Genomic DNA, 13,795 nt, shown 5'->3' with positions numbered 1-13,795 from the left:
TTCCTTTAATCCACTGTGTTTTCCATGCACATTTGCAGCAAAGTTGTAGGCCTGGCTCAAATTATTTTTTACTAGATTCAGTCTTTGTAAGTGTTTGGTAGTATTTTAACTTAGAATTTATAAAATTTTAAGGTAATACGTAATAACATTTTAAAGTAATAAGTAAATGTAATTTAAAGTAATAATATATGTAACAAGTAGGCAATTTATTATACCAACAACATTTCCATGTCATTGAAAGTAACTGCTATAGTACAATTAGTGGACCATTTTGTAGTAACTTCTAACTTATTTCTATGTAATACTTTGTGGCTTATTAATGATAAATGAATATTAGCTATTAAAAATGATTTGTGTCACAATAAAAATACTTACAGATTTAAACTGGGAACTCAAAATACCATCCTGTTTTTAGCAAACAATTCCAGAAGATATGAACAATAAATCGAATTCAAAGATTAAATTTAGCCAGTATCTAATGTTAATGGTGTATCATTTTTCACTTGAAGATAGCCACAGTCAGTAAAGGAATCAGAAAAGCAGCTCTTTGCCTAGAGCAGTTTATCTGAGAAATTGTTTGGGCAAAAAGATCTTTCCTTTACCAACTTGTTTTTATTTCATAATGAAAGCAGAACCATCTCCCACTTGACAATAGTTAATCCATTCTTGACACTCAAATGTTCTGAACAACAACAGCAAAAAGTAATCTGTTCCCCATTATTTTCAACGGGAAAATTTACTATACATTATACGTCAACAGAAACTCCATAACCAACTTACTAAGACAACTAAAACACAGTGAAATGCTTTCATGTAAGTAGCAAACACACAAAGGGATATAAATGCTTTGAACACTGCTTCCTGATCACCCCACAATGAACATGGTGTTAGCCAACACTTGCTCTGTATTCCCGTAGGTTTGCATGCAATTTTGCATTTGCAGTATAGCACAGCAAATTACAAACAGCGATAAATGGATCTACTAGAGAAAATGCTTACAGTATATTAGGGCAATTTCCTGCAGCACAGCTCCCCAAGTGAGGTAGACGCCTGGAGCTGACAAAACTCGAGAAGCTGCTGCTGGAGATGTTCCTGGATGCTGATAAATCTTCAGAGGAGGTGGGTGATGCTATATAGAGAAAAAATTGCTAGTGGAGCTCTGCTTATACTGTCAGCACTTATGTGTATCCATTTCTTTGTAGGGTGTTAAAGAGGCATGAGGCCATTTTTCAAGCAAGGCTTTCCATCCTCTGGCCTCATGTTAAGAACAGGGATAGCGGCACTCATGGAATTTTTAAACCAGCAGCGTCCAGGGGCTTGGTCTGATGCTTTTCCAGGTCTTTGCCGTGGTCTTCCTCAAGCTCAGTGGTCAGTAATCCCGCAGCAGGAGATTTTTAGGAGCTTCCTGACATCTCTCCCATGCCTGCTGCCTCTGGAAGAGTTACAGCTCTGCCTGGGCACCCACCACCTCTTTAGAGCCTTTGAAATCAGTCACAAATTGCAGGGTTAATTTCTTCCATAACCATGGACTGCCTGTAGGAAACCTTTTTTCTTTGCCTTGTCAATGATAGTGAAGGTTTCATCCGCAACCTGGACCAGGTTTGGGAATGTTTTCTATATGAACATCAGCAAAAGTCTTTGTATTGAGAAGCGCCCATGTTTTGCAAACGCTAGGCTCTATTGCAAGGCCCATAGGTATGATATGCCTGTGTACGGACCCAGCTGGAAGGCGGCACTTTGTTTCCATCTTTCAGAAAATCAGTAACATACTGATTTTAATAAGAAATGAAGAAGGTTTTATGCCCTCTACCAAAAAATTGTCATAATAAGCAACAAATTGCCCATCTTTAGAGTCAAAACTTAATATTTTAACATTTTCAAAATACTAAAGATATCTGTAATGTTAAGGGCTTCCCCTCGGTGGTGGGAGCCGCTGGCACACACAACCTGAACCATTTTACACGCAGCCAGTGGTCAGATTCGTCCATCAACTCACTCGGCATCCCATTAAAAGGGAGCCTTGCGGATAATGCTGACGAGATGGCAGGACGGGGACCTCCCTGACTTTTTCAGGTATCCAGACATCTACCTAACCTACCGCATCCACTCATTGCTATGGTTACTGGAGAGTAAATCCCTTTTGTCTTCTTCTCCCCCGGGGGAGGGGGGAATGGCTGCCCAGTCACCGGGGCTCCAGGGCCCTCACAGGGCTCTCCTCTCCATGGGAAGTTGCTGGGTCAGATTCTACAACCTGGTCAGTTCTGATGCTACATCTCTCTCTTTTCCTCTGTACCGTCAGCCCTTTGGGGGTGATTGGCTCTCTGCTAACCTCGTTGTCATGTGCTATGTTTCTGCTTCCTCCTCCCAAGAAAGTAATGTGATGTCCCCAAAGGTTGGTTTGTCAGTTTCGTTTTGTTGGAAGAAGGCCGCAAACATTGACTCTGATATTGGGAGCACTAACGGCTAAAAGAATTTTGTGATGATATTGATTTTAAGTGAAATATGTTTTTAAAGCTTTGAGTTGGCGAGTCAGGGAGGAGAGGGCTTGTCCTAGAGCTGCAGCTTCGAGACTCGGATGAATGCTGCATCACGGACAGGCAGGCCAGGAACGCACTGGCTTCCCTCTTTATTCACTGTCAGTGTGTTTCTTTAAAAAGCAAGCTCTTTTCCCACTTCCCATATTAGTCCTGGGATTTAATGGTAAAAATCGAAGTGCCCTACCTCTCTTTTGAAAAGTGTTCTCCCAAGTGATGTTTGAAAGATAGTCTAGTATGGAGCAGGGAGAAAATATTAGAAGTTTAATTTGTATTTAATTTTCCATGTCATCCTTTTAAGTGTTTATCTTTTGTGTACCATTTATAATGCACATAGTAATTTAGTGCAGCAGTATAAGTTTATAATTTGTAAATAAGTATGCATACACAAATAAATATGCTTACATTGCTGGTATGTTCTCAAAAGAACACACCTTTTTTTGAGAACGAAAGGCACGCAGTCACGAACGTTTGGAGACCTCTGCTCTATAGACCCAGTCTATAGACATTTTCCCGAGTCCTGGTTCCCTGTGTCCATTCTGTGAGCCCCTTTGCCGCCACATCTGCTCTCTGAAATACACCCCTTTCTGCATCCAGACCTCACCCCCAACTCAGGCAGTCACGGCCAGGGTGTGGGGAAAAGGGTGGCCCCAGGAGTTTGCTGTCTCCCCTCTGCGCCTATCAGCAGCCCCATGGCCTGAACAGCTAGTGTAGCCCACGTGTGCCAACACAGGCTCTGGAATCAAAGTGGGTGCAGAGCCAGTCGTCTCCTTGGTAGTGACGTGATTTGGGGAGAGTCGTGGGACTTCTGCCAGGACTTAGTACCCATCCTTAATCTGGAGACGAGAGCAGCGTCTCTGTCAGCGGGCTATGGTGAGGACGCCGAGAGAGTAGCTCAGGTGCACAGCAGTACCTGGTGCGTCGTATTGCTATTACGGTTATTATTATTCATAATAACAAAACATAATTTGAGATGACTTTAAAGCAAAGTCTCTTTGCCTGGATATCCAAGATGAACCTGTTTTAGGATAAATTCTGCTCTACTAGGAAGAATGATTCAGCCAGCTGTCAGTGGGTTTCTTCTGAATCCTTTTTGAATTTTTCAGGATTCCCCCTGGAAAAAAGCTCTCAAGGAAGACAAAGTGGAGAATGGCTCGCTCTTCAAAGGCTGTGGGGGAATGGTTAATTTTGCCATTTACTAGTGCCTTAGACACAGAAGATGCTCAATGAATCCTGCTATAGATTGAATGCTTGTGTCCCCGCCAGAATTCCTATGTTGAAACCTAATGCCCAAGGTGATGGTGTTGGGAGGTGGGGCCTTTGGGAGGTGCTTGTACCACGAGGGTAGGGCCTGCCTGAAAAGGATTAGTGCCTTCATAAAAGAGACCCCAGAGAGATCCCTCACCCCTTCCACCACGTGAGGGTATAGTGAGAAGATGGGCACTATGAACCAGGAAGCGGGCCCTCAGACAGACGTGAAATTGGCTGGTACCTTGATCTTGGACTTCCCAGCCTCCAGAATTGTGAGGAATAGATGTCTGTTGTTTAACTTACTCAATCTACAGTAATTTTTGTTATAGCAACCTGAGCTAAGATAAAGCTTGTCTCTTATTCCTAAAAGTAACACAAATAGTAACAATAATGTTAAAAAGGCACATTGTGGCCAATGACATATGACTAACATCATCTCTCCTCTATGAAGCCAAGAGCTTAATTAGGTTTCGATGATTAAAAACAGACACCACCGAGATGTCTAAGTGCTTAATTCCTCTTCCTGCTGATTTTCTGCTAGAGCAAAAGAAAAGCCCCAAGTCTCTGTTGCCACTGAACAGAGAGTGGCCAAATCCCAAATTAGGAAGCCTCGGGGTCTGTTTTGACAGCAGATGTGTGGAATTACATGGAAGCTCTATTGTTCATTCCAAAGAATGTTTCACTGCAAGGCTGCAAATACATCTCAGTCTATCAACTAAGGGGCACAAAAAATACGATCTTACTTCTTTTTAAATGTGTAAATTTCTTTATTGAATCCAGTTTTGCCGGTTGTCATGGGCTCAGTTGTGTCCCCCCAACTTCATATCTTGAAGCCTTAACCCCCAGGAACTCAAAATGTGACGGTAGTTGGAGAGAGGGCCTTTATAGAGGTGATTAATGTAAACTGGAGTCATTAGGGTGGGCCCTGATCCAATATGATAAGGAGATTCGGACACAGACGATACAGTCCAAAGGACAGCCATTTGATGACACAGGGAGAGGATGGCCATGGACCCGTGGAGGAGAGCACCTCAGAAGAAATCAATCCTGCTGACACCTTGATCTTGGACTTCCAGCCTCCAGAGCTGTGAGAAAGTAGATGTCTAAGCCATCCAGTCTGTGGTACTTTGTTATGGCAGCCAGAGCAAACGAATACAGCTGTGTTTCAGAAATGGTCTCTTTCAATTTGAGGAGCCCCCCTTTTTACCCTAAAGTTTTTTTGTCTGTTTGTTTTTTGCGGTACGCGGGCCTCTCACCACTGTGGCCTCTCCCGTTGCGGAGCACAGGCTCTGGACGCGCAGGCTCAGCGGCCATGGCTCACGGGCCCAGCCGCTCCGCGGCACGGGGGATCTTCCCGGACCGGGGCACGAACCCGCGTCCCCCGCATCGGCAGGCGGACTCTCAACCACTGCGCCACCAGGGAAGCCCTACCCTAAAGTTTTGCTTCAGTTTGGGGGAGCTTGTGTTATGCTGCTGTGTCAGGGCAGGAGGTTCATGACATTTACCCCACTGGGCCTTCCAGACACTGCACAGGTGTTCCCAGGGCTCGCTACATAATTTGCAGGCCCAGTGCAACATGAAAATGTTGGGGTCTTTGCTCAAAAGCTTGAACAAAGCATTGTTAAAGGTAGTAAAACAGAAGGCTCCTGTCCTCCATGGTCTCTCCTTGTTGTGGATGCTATTTAATGTCGATATAAGTAAATAATTATTCGCACGAATTTTACCATTCATCATTATATTGGACAATGCCAGTTGTAAATACTTTGTATGGGGACTCACAGTTCCTATTTCACAGCTGGTAGGTGCACAAGTATCTTGTTCTCACCACAACAGTGGAAATCCTGCACAAGCCTAGCTCATTCCACTTGACACACACATCTGTTACCAACCCTCCTACCCATCATCGTACTGAACAGCTGAACAGTTCAGAAACAGGAGGCTGCTTTTCTGTCCCTTTCCTTCTATGTCACTATTTTCAGCTTTAGTGGTCGGTTAACAGAGAAATAACGTGAGTGAGAAAGGTGCTTGGTTGTTCGCAAAAGGCTGTTGCCTTCTTTCTGTGTTTAAAGCAAGCTCTGGTTTGCAGGGAAAGGGTGCGTGGTCATCGACGTGAGTGCTTACCTTGTACTCACTTTGAGCGTCAATGAGCATAGCATGTCCACTTCAATGCTGTGCTCACAGGCAGGGCGACCGCTCTATGCTAATGAGAAGGTAAGAAACCATGGACATGCACATGGGCCGTCTCCTCTGCTCACATATGTGCTCCGTTGTCCCATCCACTTCACTCACAAAACACAAGTTCAAAACTAAAATTACTGGGCTTCCCTGGTGGCGCAGTTTGAGAGTCCGCCTGCCGATGCAGGGGACGCGGGTTCGTGCCCCGGTCCGGAAAGATCCCACATGCCGTGAAGCGGCTGGGCCCGTGAGCCATGGCCGCTGAGCCTGCGCGTCCGGAGCCTGTGCTCCGCAACGGGAGAGGCCACAACAGTGAGAGGCCCTCGTACTGCAAAAAAATAAATAAATAAATAAAAGAAAAGAAAATTACTAAGAACTTCAAGGGACAGCTGAGCATTAAATCTAGCGTGGTGCCCTTCCGAGGGTGGGGCCTATCTGGGGGCGGGCCCTTCTGGGGCTGGAGCCTTTTGGAGGTGGGCCCTTCTGGGGGTGGGGGGTTCTGGGAGGGGGGGCCTTTTGGAAGCGGGGCCCTGTGCAACTCCAAGTGTTGCCCACCGTGAAGTCCACCCTGCCTCTCTCTCCATTGCCCTTCCCCAAGGACCTTCAGGCTTTGGACACTGGAGTTGAAACTAAAGAAATATGTCCAATGCTTTACTGCTGTGGTGGGTTGGTGTTTTTTCAAGACTAATTGACTCTCTTTACTCAGTATTTTCGGTCCCCTCCCAATCCCCAGGCTTTCCCCTATAACATGGTGCAAGGCTGGCCTTTCTGTTGGGTCGGACCATTTGGTGAATCACGGCAAAAACCTGCCCTTCTTCCATTGCTCAGGAGGGTACTGCTGCAGCTCAAGCTAAATATAAATACACATATTAAATGTATTTATGTGTTAATTTACATATATACACATTTCTATATCTACACATATAAAATTCAATATGATTTGCCCACTATTTGGGTAAGATGGAATGCACTGCATTCAAGAGATTTTCCTCAATTCCATGATAACAATTCAACATTGTCTTAATTAGTCCTCACACATTCCCCACCTTTCAGGTGTTACAATCAAGGTTCGGTGCAGTCCAACACTTGCCTAACGTTATTCGCTCCGTATGTGGCCTCTTGCCTCAGCCTAGAAGCCCAAATGGGTGCTTCGGCCAAGTCTCTGGCCAGGGAGACAAAGCCAGAAGATGAAGGGAGGAGAAGCCTTGATTGGTGTTTCTTCTTGGGTCAAACAAAGGGCCCTTAGCAAGAGCCCTGTTGGCCCTGGCTGGGCAGGAGACTGAGAGCAGAGGTCTCAGCCGCAGAGGGTGCGGGCATTCCTGGGAAATGCTCAGGTCAGCAGGGAGCACGGGCTTCTCCTTCCTGCCAGTGTCCCAGGCGCCCTCCCACCTGATAATGTCACTTGTCCCATGTCTGCCCACCTGTCACTGTTCCCCTTATAACAGCATGTTCAGGAAAGGGCCCGAGAAATACATTCAAACTGCAGAATCACAGCATATGGGGTAACACGTTGACCCACCCTGACAGCTTTTGATTATTATGAGGGGCCACGTGATCTTAGGGCAAACTGATATATTTCAAGAATCAGCAAAATGACGCCAAGAGTAACATAAGGGCTAGTGATCGTTACTGGTCCGGAAATACCTCCGGGAGCCCTTCTGAACATCCTCCCCTGCCCCGCGCCCCCCATCATTCCTCCTTGTCACCAAGCGAATGCTATTTAGGTTTTCTGAAAGAAATATGCACGACATAGTACACTGTGTGTGACCCCTGAAGCGGAATTCATCTCTGAACAACAATTAATACTGATGGTTTGAAGGATGGATACTTCCCTGGGCAGAGGAAGGAGCAGAACATACGAGGCAGCCCTTCCACCCTGCATATAAATAATCAAAGCCAGCAGTCGCCCCTCATGCACGGCCACTGTGGTTTAGGTACTGCAGCTTGTCCCCAGACGGAAGTGGGGTTGGAGCAGGTTACAGTCAAACAGAATTCAGGCTGGAATTGGACGGTCTGAGTTCTAATTCTGACTCCCTCGTAGATTACTCGTATGGCCGTGGAAAATCACCTCTCTAAGATCAGTTTTGTCATCCATAGTTACAATATTTTCACAAGAAATTTTAAGATCTACCCTCTTGGCAACTTTCAAATATACAATATAGTGTTATTAATTATGGTCACCAGGCTGCACATCACATCCCCAGAACTTATTTATTTTATAACTGGAAGTTTGTACCTTTTGACCACCTTCCTCCTTCACCTGTTTCATCCACCGCCACCCCCCTGCCTCTGTTCTCTGTATCTGTGAATTCAGTTGTTGCTGTTTGGGGGTTTTTTTGTTTGTTTTCCTGTTGTTGGTGGTGGCGGTTTTTAGGATTCCACATATAAGTGAGATCACGGGGTATTTGTCTGACTTATTTCAGTTCGCATGGTGCCTTCGGGATCCATCCATGTTGTTGAAAATGGCAAGATTTCTCTCTTTTTATGGTTGAATAATAGTCCATTGTATGTATTCAATATGTCTTTTCTGATACAACAAAAGTCATTTTGTTTGTGACTCAAAGAAACACTCTCTATGTTGATATTTTATAAGGAAAAGAGAAACAATATGCTACTTTATTTTCTTTTTCCTTTTTTGATGTACCGAATTCACGTTTACAATCAGTATGTGAAACCCATTACATACATGCACTTCTCGGTATTAACACTAGTGTCTGGTCTATTGTCTTTTTTTGTTTTTCTTTGTCTTTTTTGGCTGCACTGAAGGCACGTGGGACGTGCCCCCTGCAGTGGGAGTGCGGAGTCTTAATCACTGGACCACTAGGGAAGTCTCCTGGTCTATTGTCTTTATTGAACGGCGTTGGGTGTTTCCAGCTTGCGACCATTATGAATAATGCACTATGAACCTCTCGATGTAGATTCCTTTCTCTTTCTTCTGAGTTAATTCTTTGAGCCACTTGCTCCAAAGTCAGGTGACCTGGTTGAAGAACGGGCAGGAACAGTTGATACACCTCATTTTCTACTGCTCTGTGTCTTACCGCTCTCCTAACAATCTGAGTCAAATTGCAAGAGCACATCTGTTTCTCGCAACTCTGCCAATAATTTATGTTCTCGTTTTTATGTAAATATTAATGGGTGCTTATTGTCATTTTAGGATGTTCTTTGCATTTTTAAGTCCTGCAAAAGTTATAAAATGTGCTACTTTAAATATAGCTGAACGTCTAAAGAATGACTTATTTCGCGCTCATAAACTGGAATTGTACATATAAGTGTAATAATTAAAGGGTTAACCATGATTTTGTTAACAAAAAATGAGAATAATGAGACTACTGACCTCACAGGGTTTGTCCTGAGGATTAAATGAGATACTCCAGGTAAACCACTCAGCACATTTCCTGGCATTCAGAAGGCACACATGACAGTTGGTTACCATTTTTATGGACCTCTGTTTTTGTCTTTCTAAAAGAGCCAAAAGGTATCTCGGAAAAATACCAACTGCTTCGGATGTTATGGGAAAGTGATATCTGTGTTGACCTAATTAGAACGAAGTGGAAAATCCTTTTTGCTTAAACCTTGCTGAAAATCTTCTAAATTCTGTTAGCTCTTCTGCTTTAGCAATTAGAAGAAACGTTAAAGTTTTGCTGATAATTGAGTTGCTTATTGTGACCAAGGGCATTATTAATCCCCACGTGAATGCTTACAAAAGATGAGTGCAGGTGAAGATAGAGAAGCGATGGGAGGTTGCAGTACATTCGATGGAAGCCCTGACATGAGCGTTTCTTCTCTTCCTCCTGCGGTTAGAACGCGGCTTACATCCTACTTAGGTGACGGTTCAGGTCCGCTACGTGCTTTTGTAGGCGCTTGGCCTTTCACAGACACCCTCGTAAGAATCATCCTCTGGTCCCTCTCACTGTGAGAAGCCTGAGGGACAGAGATGCTTTAACATCGAGTTTACAACGCCATATCAGTTCAGTAATCCAGACAGCACCTGACCCTGCAACGCCAGTTTACACTTTGAGTTGTGTCAGCGTCCGCTATAGGTTTGTGAATTTAGGAACGTGGAGAAGGTCCCCTCTCTTCCAGGAAGCATCTCTCCCCGTTTCTTAGCATATCTGAGTTTCTACTACTAAGTGCTTCACTATCCTGTGTTAAACCCTAACCTCTCACTGCAGTTTCTCCTTTAAAAGCAAATGAGTTTTAGGGATGGTGTTCATACCAGATCTCTTTCTTTGGTCGGAGAACAAGTTGTTGTTGGTGATGGGGGGTGGGGGTGCTAAAAAACGGAAAAATGTCTCCAGAGGAGAAGGGAAAGGAACTAGACAAAAGTACGAAATTGTGGGAAGGGCTTTGGACTCAGCCCTGACTCCATAACTATACCATTTTCTAAGAATGTGTAAAGCTAACTTCCAATTTGTATTGTATTTTTCTTGTCTCTCAATGTCTCATATGTTCACTTGTGGAAAAAAATTGATTTCAAACCCTGGGAATAAAAGGGAGGCGGAAACACTGATCAGAGTTGTTTGTGATGCTTTGCAGGGGTCTAGCTGCCTTAAATTATTTTGTGGAAATATTAATGATCTAAACCACTCAGAAGAGAAAAAAAATTCCTGTGATTAAAAAGCCATTTACCCAACTCCTTTTTAATGTCCCTTAATCTTTCCCCAAATTCTCACTTGATAGATTCCAGGTCTGTCATTAAAGTCACTTTCTCATGCTGTCACCCTCCATCACACACACCTGGCAAAATCCCACCTGGGTAAAACCCAGCAGTCTGTCAGCCCCGCGTCTCTTCCTGGCAGCTGAACGCAGTTGGAGAAAAATACAACCATGCTGGCAGGTTTCACAGTAAATTCTCGACCACAAATCCAACTGTATATCTCTAGTCGACTGAGTCCCTGCACCCCTAGAGAACTATTTCACACCTTCTTTCCTCAAACCCCCAACCGTGGGATCCTCAACTCTGGCCACACCTTTGAATCACCTGGAAGCCTGTAAAAAGCACCAGTGCCCAGGCCCCAACTCCAGAAAGTCTGATTTAATTGTGTAGATAGAACAGGGGGCCTTGCTATGAATTTGCTTTTTTTTTTTTTTTTTTTTTGTGGTACGCGGGCCTCTCACCGCTGTGGCCTCTCCCGTTGAGGAGCACAGGCTCCGGACGCGCAGGTTCAGCGGCCATGGCTCACAGGCCCAGCCGCTCCGCGGCATGTGGGATCCTCCCGGACCGGGGCACGAACCCCTGTCCCCTGCATCGGCAGGCGGACTCTCAACCACTGCGCCACCAGGGAAGCCCTATGAATGTGCTTTTAAAATTCTCCAGGTGACTCTTGTGTACAGCCAAGATTGAGGACCAACCCGTTCCTCAGACATAGCTGATCACCCTTCTGATGACTGCACTGAGAAAATCCAATCAGTAAGGAAAAAACACCCAAAGACTCTCACCAAATCTACCTGTACGGGGCCTTCACTCACTTCTGAGAGAAGACCAACCCCTCTGCTTCTGCATTCCAGCCCATCACCATTCGAGCAACCAAGGGCTTCGTTTAGTCACTGCGCCCTCTCTCTCCAGCATCTCCCTTGTATCCTTTCTACTGAATCATGTCCACAACTGTTCAAACTTCTCTTGATTTTAAGAAATCTCTTCTCCAGTCCCAAACCCACCTTTGCCACCTCCCTTTTCTCTCCTCTCTTTGCAGCAAAATTCCTCAAACTTTGTCTTTACTCAATACCCAAATTTCTTCTCTCATTTTCTGAAATCCACTCCAATCACAGTTTCATCCCCTCGTTGTCAAACCCAGTGATTAATTCTCAGCCCTCATCTTACTAGATCTCTCAGCAGCATTTGACAGTTACAGTCCTCAGAATACATGCTTAGCCTCTAAAACTTTGCTTTGTCTCAGGTTTCTGAATTCTCAGTCTCCTTTGGTGGTTTTTTCTCATTTCCCTCATGTCTAAATATGAGTGTGTGGGAGACTGGGATTGACACATATACACTATTGATACTATGTATAAAATAGATAACTAATGAGAACATACTGTATACCACAGGGAGCTCTACTTGATGCACTTGTGGTGACCTGAATGGGAAGGAAGTCCAAAAGGGAGGGGATAAATGTATGTGTATGTCTGATTCATTTTGCTGTGCAGTAGAAACTAACACAACATTGTAAAGCAGCTATCCCCCAATAAAAATTAATTTAAAAAATAATAAAATTGAAAAAATGCAAAGCTTAAATAAATCAATAAATATGAGTGTGCCCCGCAGACTTCCTAATCCTTGGGTGGTCTTGTCCACTATCTACCACCGACCTACTGATGACGCCCACGTTTCTAGCTCCAGTCCAGGCCGGAGCCTTGAATTCCAGGTTCCTCTCTTCAACTGCCTGCTTTCCAGATCCACGTAGATGTGTTAAATCCAACACGTTCAAAACCAGGTTCTTATTCTTTCCCTACAATCCTGCTGCGCTTGCAGTAGCTCAAGTAAAAAACTATGGAATCATTCTCGACTCATCTCTTTCACTGTCCGCTTTTAACTCTTCCATAAAAGCTGTGGGTTCTACCTCCAAGATATATTCTCAGTCTGAGCAGTTCTCATCACCTCCATCACTACCACTCTGTTCCACTCTGTACCACTCTGACCCTTTTTATACGTCTTGGACTATTGCAGTGGTATCCTAACTGGTCTTCCGGGTTCCATCTTTGCTCTGTTCCTGTTTATCTTCCACTCAGCAGCTAGAGCGATCCATTTAAAATACAAGTCAGATCTTGTTACTTCTCTGCTTTCAGCTCGCCAGTGGCTCCCCATTTCACTCAAAATCCAGTCTTACAAGATTTAACAGCCAACTTCCTCTGCAGTTTCATCTCCTACACTTTCTGCCTCAGCTGCACCAGCCTCCTTAGTGCTCACTGAGTACAGCTAGTGTGCGCCCACCTCGGGGACTTTGCACTTGTGTCCTCTTCCTGAATGCACTGGACTTGCTCTCTCAAGGATATGCCCCAGTGTCTTCTACCAGAGCAATGTCTGCCACCACACATACACACACACACACCATTATCACCACCACCACAATCACCATGATCTCTGTCCCTCTACTTTTTACCCCTTATCAACAACTGATGTATTACATATTTATTTGTTTCTCTTCTTCCCCTCTACTTGAATGTAAGTGCTATAAAAACAGATTTTTTTTTTTCTGATTTATTCTCAGTGCTTAGAAGAGGGCTTGGTCCATACTAGGTACTCAGTACATTTTTGATGAATTAGTGAATGAATCAATCAATCAGTCAATCAAGCAAGCAAGCAATGGAAATGTCAGGGCATCTCAATCCCAGAAAGGGATTTTTTCCCCATAGTTTCCTATCGTGTTACCCTGTATCATTCTTTCTCTGCCTCTTTGGGTTGACTCCTGGATAAATTCTTCATATAAAATAATTTTGAGCAAGGTTAATCCTTAGGTCCCTATGTCAGATATGACCCCAAAAGTCACACCTTGCCACGTACACTTGCCTTCAACCTCCTCCCCCCACATACTGGCCATGGTTCAGCAGCTGTGGCTCTTCCTTCCTGTCGGTTCCAGGAGCTCCTTTTCAGCTCTAGCTCCCTCCTTTTGGGTGATGAATTCAATGTGGGGAGAGGCAGCAGCTGCCCCGACTCCATCTCTGCCTTCTCTGCCCACCGTGACCCAGCAACACACAGACTGCCCAAGCCTGACTTGGCCTGTGAAGTCTGGGACTGGCCAGGCCAGTCTCTGGTGCGTTTCCATTCCCTGCAGCAGCTTGGCCATTTGCAAAATAAAAATTGTAAAAGTACCGACAGGAAGAAATATACACCATATTTT

This window comes from Monodon monoceros, unplaced genomic scaffold, assembly GCF_005190385.1.
Source record: "Monodon monoceros isolate NGI ecotype Baffin Bay Population unplaced genomic scaffold, NGI_Narwhal_1 Super_Scaffold_4, whole genome shotgun sequence".
NCBI lineage: Eukaryota > Metazoa > Chordata > Mammalia > Artiodactyla > Monodontidae > Monodon > Monodon monoceros.
The sequence above is the reverse complement of the archived record's forward strand: the minus strand, read 5'-3'. Positions refer to the sequence as shown.